Here is a 9,099-nt window from a genome sequence, read left to right as displayed (position 1 = left end):
CACATCTCGCATCAGTCGTCGAGCATGAGGTTTATTGAGCAGCAGCTACAGACTGCGCTCAATCATTTACTGAAGTTGACCACAACAAATGGTTTTACCTTTTCTCACTCTAAAATCATTTTATGCATTTCTGCTACCAATGGAGTATTCAACCCGATCCCCAGTTCCATCTCGGAAAAGTTGTGCTTTCTGTGATCCCGAGACAAAGTCTTAGGGCTTATATCTGATTGTAAGGTCACTGAACATTCTCCGTGTCCTCTATTCCACCTTTTGGAGAGCAGATTGGTGTTCTATGCTGAATATCTATAATGCTCTCATTTGATCAAAACTGGACTATGAGTCTCTGGTCTATTGCTCTGCCAGGACTTCGGCCTTGAAAATGTTCGACACTGTTCACCATCAGGGACTTCTGGGGCTTCCTGCACTTCTCCACTCCAGAGTTTGTACACTGAGTATCATGAATCTCCTCTACACCTCTGCTTTTTGCAACTGTTTTTAGTGTATTCCTCAAATCTTCGATCAGCATCCCACCTGGGGTTGTGTTTTTCTTCCTTAGTGGGCTATGTTTTCTCAGATCAGATGATCTGTAATTGTTCCTCTTGGCCTTCGTATGCAGGCGCAGTTGGATAAATTGGGTCTGTCCTTTGATAACATTGCTGTATCTATTGATCAGCCCATCCAACCGTGACTTATTACCATTCCCAAAATGTGACCTTTCTTTGAATCATCTGAAGAGAGCGAATACTCCCGATTGGAAATAGTGTCTTCTATTTGTCAAACATTTTTTGAACTATCCTTCCATTCCCATTTATTATATGAATGGTTTGAAATCAGGTGATTGTGTGGATCCTGCCATAATTTATTGTGGTTCGGTGGTTGGACAGAGAATTCTCTCTATAGTTCCTCTGCTCACTGCCGAATTGTACGCCATTTTGCTGGTAATGGATCACATAGAAGCTATGCAGTAAGTGTACTGTACTACTTGTATTGATTCGCTTAGTTCTCTACTGGCCCTAAAATCGATTCACGTTAGTTTTCACTCTGTTCTCGTCCATACTCAAAAACGATTATCCCATTTCTCTTTATCATCTACTTCTAACCAGTTTTCTAGAAACGAACTTGCTGACACCGTAGCTAAGTTTATTTCCTCTGGCGTTATTACTGTCATGCCTGTTCCTTACATGAATTGTGATCCTGTATTCAAGGCTTGGTTCCGCGCCAGTTAACAGTCGAGTTAAAGTGAGCAATGTGATAACAGTCTTTTCCAGATCAAGCCTTCATTTGCTCTCTGACCATCTAGCGTCCATTAGGATTGCAAGTAGGAATTTGTCCTGATTAGGCTATACATTGTCACAGTTTTTTTCTTTTAATTTATCGTTTTCTTTTACCTTGGGCTGATGCACAAATGTGTGGTTTGTGTGGCACTCAAGTCACAATAGCATACATTTTACTGTCGTGGCGTCGTTATGACCGTGAGGGACGGCAGTATTTCAGACATTTTTTACAATAGTTCAGTCCTGATGTTGGACAGTATCATTGCCGATTATGACACTGTCCACCTTACTAATATTTTTGAATTTTTAATGGCCATTAGCCTTTTTAACTCTATTTAAGTTTTCACCAGCTGTTTAAAGTTTATTTAGTTTTAAATTTATTCATTTTTACATTTTATAATGGCTTTATTTTTATTTTATTTTTTAATCGTTGCTTGGCGCAGATAGCCCACTTGCTTTGCTCCAATAAACGCCAAACAGTCAAACAAGAGCAATATTCCCTCGCACCCAGATGTTACCCAATTTCAGTCTCTCGATCATTTCTGTATTTGAAATTTTCAATAAATCTAAAATATTATTGTTTCTAATACATTCCTTGCATAATTGTTGAAGTATATCGTCTTGAACAGTTTCCAGAAACCTTTTTCCATGATGGTTTAACTCCAATATTTCCCGATCTGTATGCCTGAAGTTAAAATCATCTATTACCATAACTTTATGAACAGCTGAAATCTTAACATTAATGTAAAGTTTCCCAATAATTTCATCAGTGTCATCTGGTGGTCTGTAGCAAATTCTCACTAAAAGCTTCTTCTTATTCTATCTGCTAACGGAAACTTAAATGGGTTTAATGTTTTTCCTATCATCTTTGATATCCATAATTTCAACAGTTGACATTTTGCATATCAAGCCATTTATCTTCCTTTCTTCATTACTCTGTCTGGCCCGGCATGGCCAAGCGTGTTAAGGCGTGCGACTCGTAATCTGAGGGTTGCAGGTTCGCATCCCCGTCGCGCCAAACATGCTCGCCCTTTCAGCTGTGGGGGCGTTATAAGGTGATGGTCAATCCCACTATTCGTTGGTAAAAGAGTAGCCCAAGAGTTGGCGGTGGATGGTGATGACTAACTGCCTCCCTCTAGTCTTACACTGCTAAATTAGGGACGGCTAGCACAGATAGCCCTCGAGTAGCTTTGTGCAAAATTCAAAAACAAACAAACAATCATTACTCTGTCCCTTTAAAATATTTTGTAAGCCTGTATTTCAAAGAAATTCCTATCATGAAAACTATCTTCATAGAACAATATTTTAGTAATTTCCAGTGTATTAAAATTCTTCATTACTAACAATTCTCTAAAGTCATCTAAGTGAATGACCTTTGCATGACAAACCTCAGAAAAATAAATGTAAAAACAATGTTATTTATTTATTAATAATAAACGAGCTTAATTTTAAACTTGATAAACCAACAAAATGCAAACAAGAAAATGATAATAAATACTGAATTGTTACAAAACGTCTTTAAAATTGCTCTTAAAGAATTTCTAACTTGAACTCTTACTTTAAGTTAAGACTAGACATAACTGTGTACTCTAACTGTAAGTCAGTTGTTCATGGCCTATTGCCGCAAAAACACATTCCTTTAGAATCTTGGATGCTTTATAGGAATGACAATAAAATTTCATTGTTCGGTCAGACAAGAGTAGTCTGAAAGTTGGTTCTGAGAGTTGTTGACCTTCATTCTTACTTATAAGCTCAAAATTAGGAGTGGCTATGCATATGTGGCTCTCTGTACAATATCTCCGAAGCAAATAAGCACACAAGCCGTTACTCTGATGTTAACACATTAATGTTTTGTAGTAAATCTTGGAATGAATATTCATTGACTCTTCTATAATCAATCAAAATCGAGAGTTCAAAAGTAAGAAATTAGTTGAAAATGGGTATTGAATATTGGAAGGTGTAAAACTCTATATGGTGTATGTAATACAGAACTGTGCTGAGTGTCTGAGTTAAGATGAGATTTCATTTTTAACACCATAATTTCGCTCAAAAACTTTTAACTTTTCCTCTTTTTTTGAAAATATATAGGATTTTGTTTCATTTGACAAATAAGCCAAATTCTTGTAATAGAGATAGCATGTGATATCCAAAAAACAGAAGGTTAGTGAATCAGACGAGGTTTAGAAACAGTTATATCCTAGAGTTTGACTCCTCTCAGTGAGATGTGTTTTATGTTCAAATTTTAATTTTATTTGCGTACTTTATGTTTGTAGACAAGGCTCGGTTTGCTCCTATAAGACAGGTTTCAAGAGATTTTGAGAGAATTAGAAAGAGTTTCAGTAATTTTAAAAACTGTAAAATCCTGTTAGTAGTGTTAAGTAAAATTATCAATTGGTATAGCATTTACTTAACTGAGCCTTTGACCCTATCCACGTTAACTTTTGCAGACAAAGCTCTAGCGAATTTAATGTAATTTAAATTAGATATTGTTTACTTGGGTAGACGATATGTATGAATATTTCAGTGAACTTTGGCTATTGTAAGAATAGTTTGGTTAAGATAAACGTTTAGAAATTGTTTTATTTTTTATTTTTTAGTTGTAATATGGACTTAACCCACTGTGATGGTAAAACTTAGACTATAATTTTGGGCCTATTAATTGTCTGGTTATATTTCCATTTTAAGGTTTTAATTTAATTTACAGTAGAAATGTACTGAACTGATAAAAGCTTTTTGACTAAGGCCTTTATCTTACTCTTGTTAGTTCAATACATGCCAATAAACAATTGTTCTCGTCTATCTTTGTTTTTGTATTGTAATGTGATTGTGTTTCTGTAAATAAATATTTGTTTACTTGTCAAACTATAAATATAGAGTCTCTTAGACTTAGTTTAAACTACTTTGTAGCGGGATAGTTTACGTACTTCCAGCTAACAGACCTAACTGACACTTCAGCGTGGTAACCATTTTACAAACACAATTTTGAATAAAGCTTTTTTATTTCTTGTTTCATTCATCAAGTATAATACATGAACAAATAAGAAGAAACTGAGCTTACAAGAACTGACTCTCTAGATCACTGTTTTTCCACTCTACTGAATCTAACAGTTCCATTAACAAAATCCACTCAGAGAATAGAATTTTAAACTGTAGCTGTATAATATCTGAGTATACATGTTATTTATCATTTTATTAATAAAGGAATTTCATAAATTGTTTTTCAGTCTATTCTTATGCAGTTTTGGTCTAAAAAACAGTAATTAAAAATGTTTCATTCTAATTACATTTGTGTCTTTGTGAATTAAATAAACTCTTCCAAGGGGAAGCTGCAGTAATATCGCACATCTGTGTTGAAAGAAGCGACATCCTTCATTGGACAAGTGAATATTATCTGTATGTTACAGCTAATGAATACTGTCCTGAAAATGACCTGTCACATGATAACGATACCGTCAAGAAATAATACAAAATTTCTTGCTTGATTAGAACCTCTTTATTGTGAAAGTTCTATCAATCTATCTAGTTTTTCACTCAACAGAGATTTGTTTTCAGAGGGTGATTGTACATTCACTTACATAAATACCAATATTGTTTTATGCTTTTAATAAAGATAGTTTCCACCTTCCATCAAATGTGTCCAGTCTGTTAATTTCTCACAAAGTTTAGATCTCATTCGAATTCTCAGATGCAGATTACTTTTTATGTTAATTCTTCTTTTATTAAACTTTCTTATCTGATATTTCTGAGGAAATCAGTTTAGTAAAAATATTCATCACTGTTCACAGATGTTTAATTCTAGCTTACACCTACATATTGCAAAATTATGAGGATTAGTGAACAATTATACCAATTTAAATATGAAAGTATCTTGACACATTCGTGAACATTATACACAAAACATCAATGTGCTTTCACATCCTGATAATGGAAAGACTCATGTTGAGGAAAGTAATTAATATATATAGTATATCATTCTGTTTAGACCTTCTCAACTGGTCTAATGGTGTCTGCAATTAATATTTCTTCATAAGCTGATTAAAAATGTAATATTCATATAGGTCTTCTCGGGTTCGTTAAGCATAGCCAGTGTTTTCCCACTTCAACAAATACAATAGTTATTCTCAACTGTACCAGTGGTTTGTTGTGTAATAATAAAGTTTGTTTTGTGAGACTTTATTTGCTGCCTATGTTTATTTTATTTTTATGTCAACAAATATTTTTAGATTTTCATATTGTGAACCTTCAAACTTACTTGTTTCCTATACATAGTGTTGTATCTCACGTCTTACTATCAGAGCATGAAAGTTAGGCCTTCTAGCAACAAAAGATTCTCAAAATGATAGTTTTAGATTTATTTCTTTTCAAAATGCAGTAGTTTAGTCATGAACAAAGAAACGATAAATACTTTCCAACAAACGAAGTAGTTAACAAAACCGTCATAATTTACAAAACAATACAGAATACAGTACAATGACCAATAGGCCATATTATTTGTGGGTGCGTTTTAGAATGAAAAGTGTAAGACTAGCAAGAACTACAGTTACCACTTTAATAAATAAAGGTTTTGTTAATGTGTGTTCTTTTCACTGTAAATTAAACTAGAACAAAAGCAAAATAATCTCAAGTAAACCTATAACGATACACATAAAAGTGAGAGATATAGTTAAAAATGGATGCTGCCGCATCCAGTAGTCCATTACTTTCCTCGACACACTGTGTGTCAAACATCCCAAGTGAAACAACCATTTCACAAGTGAGCAGTATCTTCATTATGAAAAATGTTTTATTAGCTACTGTGAGTGAATAGGCATGTCTATGATTTTCATTATTTCTGTCGCACGCAAAACAAAGGAAATTTTCTCTGACCTTGGTTAATTGAGATTTGTCAGCACAGCATTATTCAGTCTTCTTGCCACAACGGCAGTGCAAAAATTTTGCATACATCTTATGAAAGACTGTACCGTCTTCAGAAGTACTACAGGAGGAATAATAACACACTTTCGACATAACTGCAATAATTCACACCCTGAAAAAGTGTTATTTTAGCAGGAAGAAGAAACAATATCATCCAAGCTTGGTGTTCCTGCAGACTTTTCCCGTTAAGAAGTGATAAGATGAAGACATCAAAGTTTTAATCTGGTAGTTGTATGGATACAAGCAGTAAGCCTCTTCCAGATAACTGAAAGCCAATGTCCTGGAAAAAGTGCATTTTGTTATTAACACAGGAAAATGGTTTATAAGTACAAGCTGAAACTCTTTTTGTTTCTTTACCTCTTCGTAAAGCTACGTAAGGGCTATTTTTAATAGCCGTTAATAAGTTGAAATGATGCACTACAGAAAAGGCATATAATTATCGTTATCCATTTATAACTCTTGAGATATTCTTTTCAGGTCAAAAAATGGTATTTTATAATCTGTCTTATAATGCACTTGTGTCTTTAAAAAGTAGAGCAGGATGTTTTTTGTCCGTAACAGGAAGAAATAACTGAATATAAGATACACTTCCAGCATCTTAACCACTGATCCTCTTTGAAACACTAAATTATATATTGATAATCGAAAGTTGAGTTAATGGTCAGGCCATAGATATTATTTTATAACCCTTTTGTAGATTAAAAGGAAAATACGCTTTTATGTTGATAGATACTAGTATATGTGTCCAAATTATGTGTAGTTGTTTTGCAATCTATATTTAGTTTTAAGTTCATACTAAACATGATCTTTAAGTAAAATTCATGCTCAGTATGGCCCACGAGATTCTTTAATCATGACTGAAGGTCAATACCTTAATATTTGTGACTTCATAACTGCCTGTTCTGGTTGATTATTTCTTGAAAGTAGTCGCTGATGTGGTCATGTGAATAATCAAAAATATTGTTAATAACCATTAACATGGCCGGGTGGGTTAAGGCGTGCGACTCGTAATCTGAGGGTCGCGGTTTCGCATCACCGTCGCACCAAATATGCTCGCCTTTTCAGCCGTTGGGGCGTTATAAGGTGACGGTCAATCCCACTATTCGTTGGTAAAAGAGTAGCCTAAGAGTTGGCGGTGGATGGTGATGACTAACTGCCTCCCTCTAGTCTTACACTGATAAATCAGGGACGGCTAGCACAGATAGCCCTCGAGGAGCTTTGCGCAAAATTCAAAAACAAACCAAAAAAACAATAACAATTAAATTAACGTATATTGGTAATTTCATGGTTGCTATATTTGTAAAGTTTGGAAGTGAAATACGTTCTAAATGTAGCAAATATCATTTTTTGTTTTTTAAGATTTAATTTGAGTCAGAGCAAACTTTTTGTGGAAGTGTCCAAAAGTCAAAGTATACTTACTATTGTAGTGATAAAAATATCTAGCTTTATGACATCACAGTCTGTCAGAAGATTGTTCTTTGTATTTTCGTATATACTGTATTAGTCTTTTTTTCAATAATGGAACTGTTTTTTATTAGGCTTTGTTTAGTAAACCTAACCTCCTATCTTGTGGTACTTAATATTTACCTGTTGGACATCTGTAATATGAATACCACTCACGCTTTAACTTTTTGTAAAATATATTTTACAATTAATTTTAAAGTTCAAAATTGAATTTGTGAAATATATCAAAGAAGTGGTATGTGAATTTGCTATAGATTTTATTTCAGAAAATTAAACATTTGCTGTTCACCAAAATGTCACGATATTTTTGCACTAGCATGCAATTAGAATATGTTATGAATGTACACTATGCAAATTACTAACTGTGAAATGTGCATATTCAATTTTCAGTGTTGCATTTGAAGGTGTTACTGACAGATTATTTGTTTATGTGCGTCTTATTATAACAAAGCCACATCGAGCTATCTGCTGAGTCCACTAGGGGAATCGAACCCCTGATTTTAGCGTTGTAAATCCCTAGACTTACTGCTGTATCAGCGGGGGACTTTTTGTTTGTGCTCATTTATTCTGAAGATTCTGTTTTCCTATTTATATTAAGGCCTGGCATGGCCAAGCGCGTAAGGCGTGCGACTCGTCATCCGAGGGTCGCGGGTTCGCGCCCGCGTCGCGCTAAACATGCTCGCCCTCCCAGCCTTGGGGGCGTATAATGTTACAGTCAGTCCCACTATTCGTTGGTAAAAGAGTAGCCCAAGAGTTGGCGGTGGGTGGTGATGACTAGCTGCCTTACCTCTAGTCTTACACTGCTAAATTAGGGACGGCTAGCACAGATAGCCCTTGAGTAGCTTTGTGCGAAATTCCAAAAAACAACAAACAACATCCTATTTATATTAATGGGAGTAACCAGGTGACACGACTCACAGATGTACTTTTGGACCTTTTGCAAATAAAAATATAATTGTTGGTTTAAAGAAGCAGGTGATATTCTGACATGAAAGTTTTAAAGCAGCTTGAATGGATAATGAAGAAAATTTTATTATAAACGTTTCGACAATATTATATGTAACCAGTGGTTTATAAAGGCACTGAAATATATACACACTGACAGAAAGTCCCCCCACTGGGACAGCGGTAAGTCTACGAATTTACAACGCTAAAATGAGGGGTTTGATTCACCTCGGTGAACACAGCAGATAATCCGATGTGGTTTGCTATAAAAAATACACACACGCAGAATACGAAACAAAGAGGTCAAATAACCAGAGATTGCTTAACAGCTTATTAAAGATACCTTGGCAACCCCGGATATTGGTTTGGAGTAGGGCTATTTTTTGTTAAATTAAAAATAGCTTCTTTTATTTAGCACAAAATTGTTTAGAGTTATGCCAATAACAACAATGTATCAGAATTATTCAAATTTTAGCTTTAAATAACATCCTTCACTACAAGA

Source organism: Tachypleus tridentatus, chromosome 1, assembly GCF_004210375.1.
Source record: "Tachypleus tridentatus isolate NWPU-2018 chromosome 1, ASM421037v1, whole genome shotgun sequence".
In the NCBI taxonomy this organism is placed as follows: Eukaryota; Metazoa; Arthropoda; class Merostomata; order Xiphosura; family Limulidae; genus Tachypleus; species Tachypleus tridentatus.
This window is presented reverse-complemented; position numbering follows the sequence as displayed.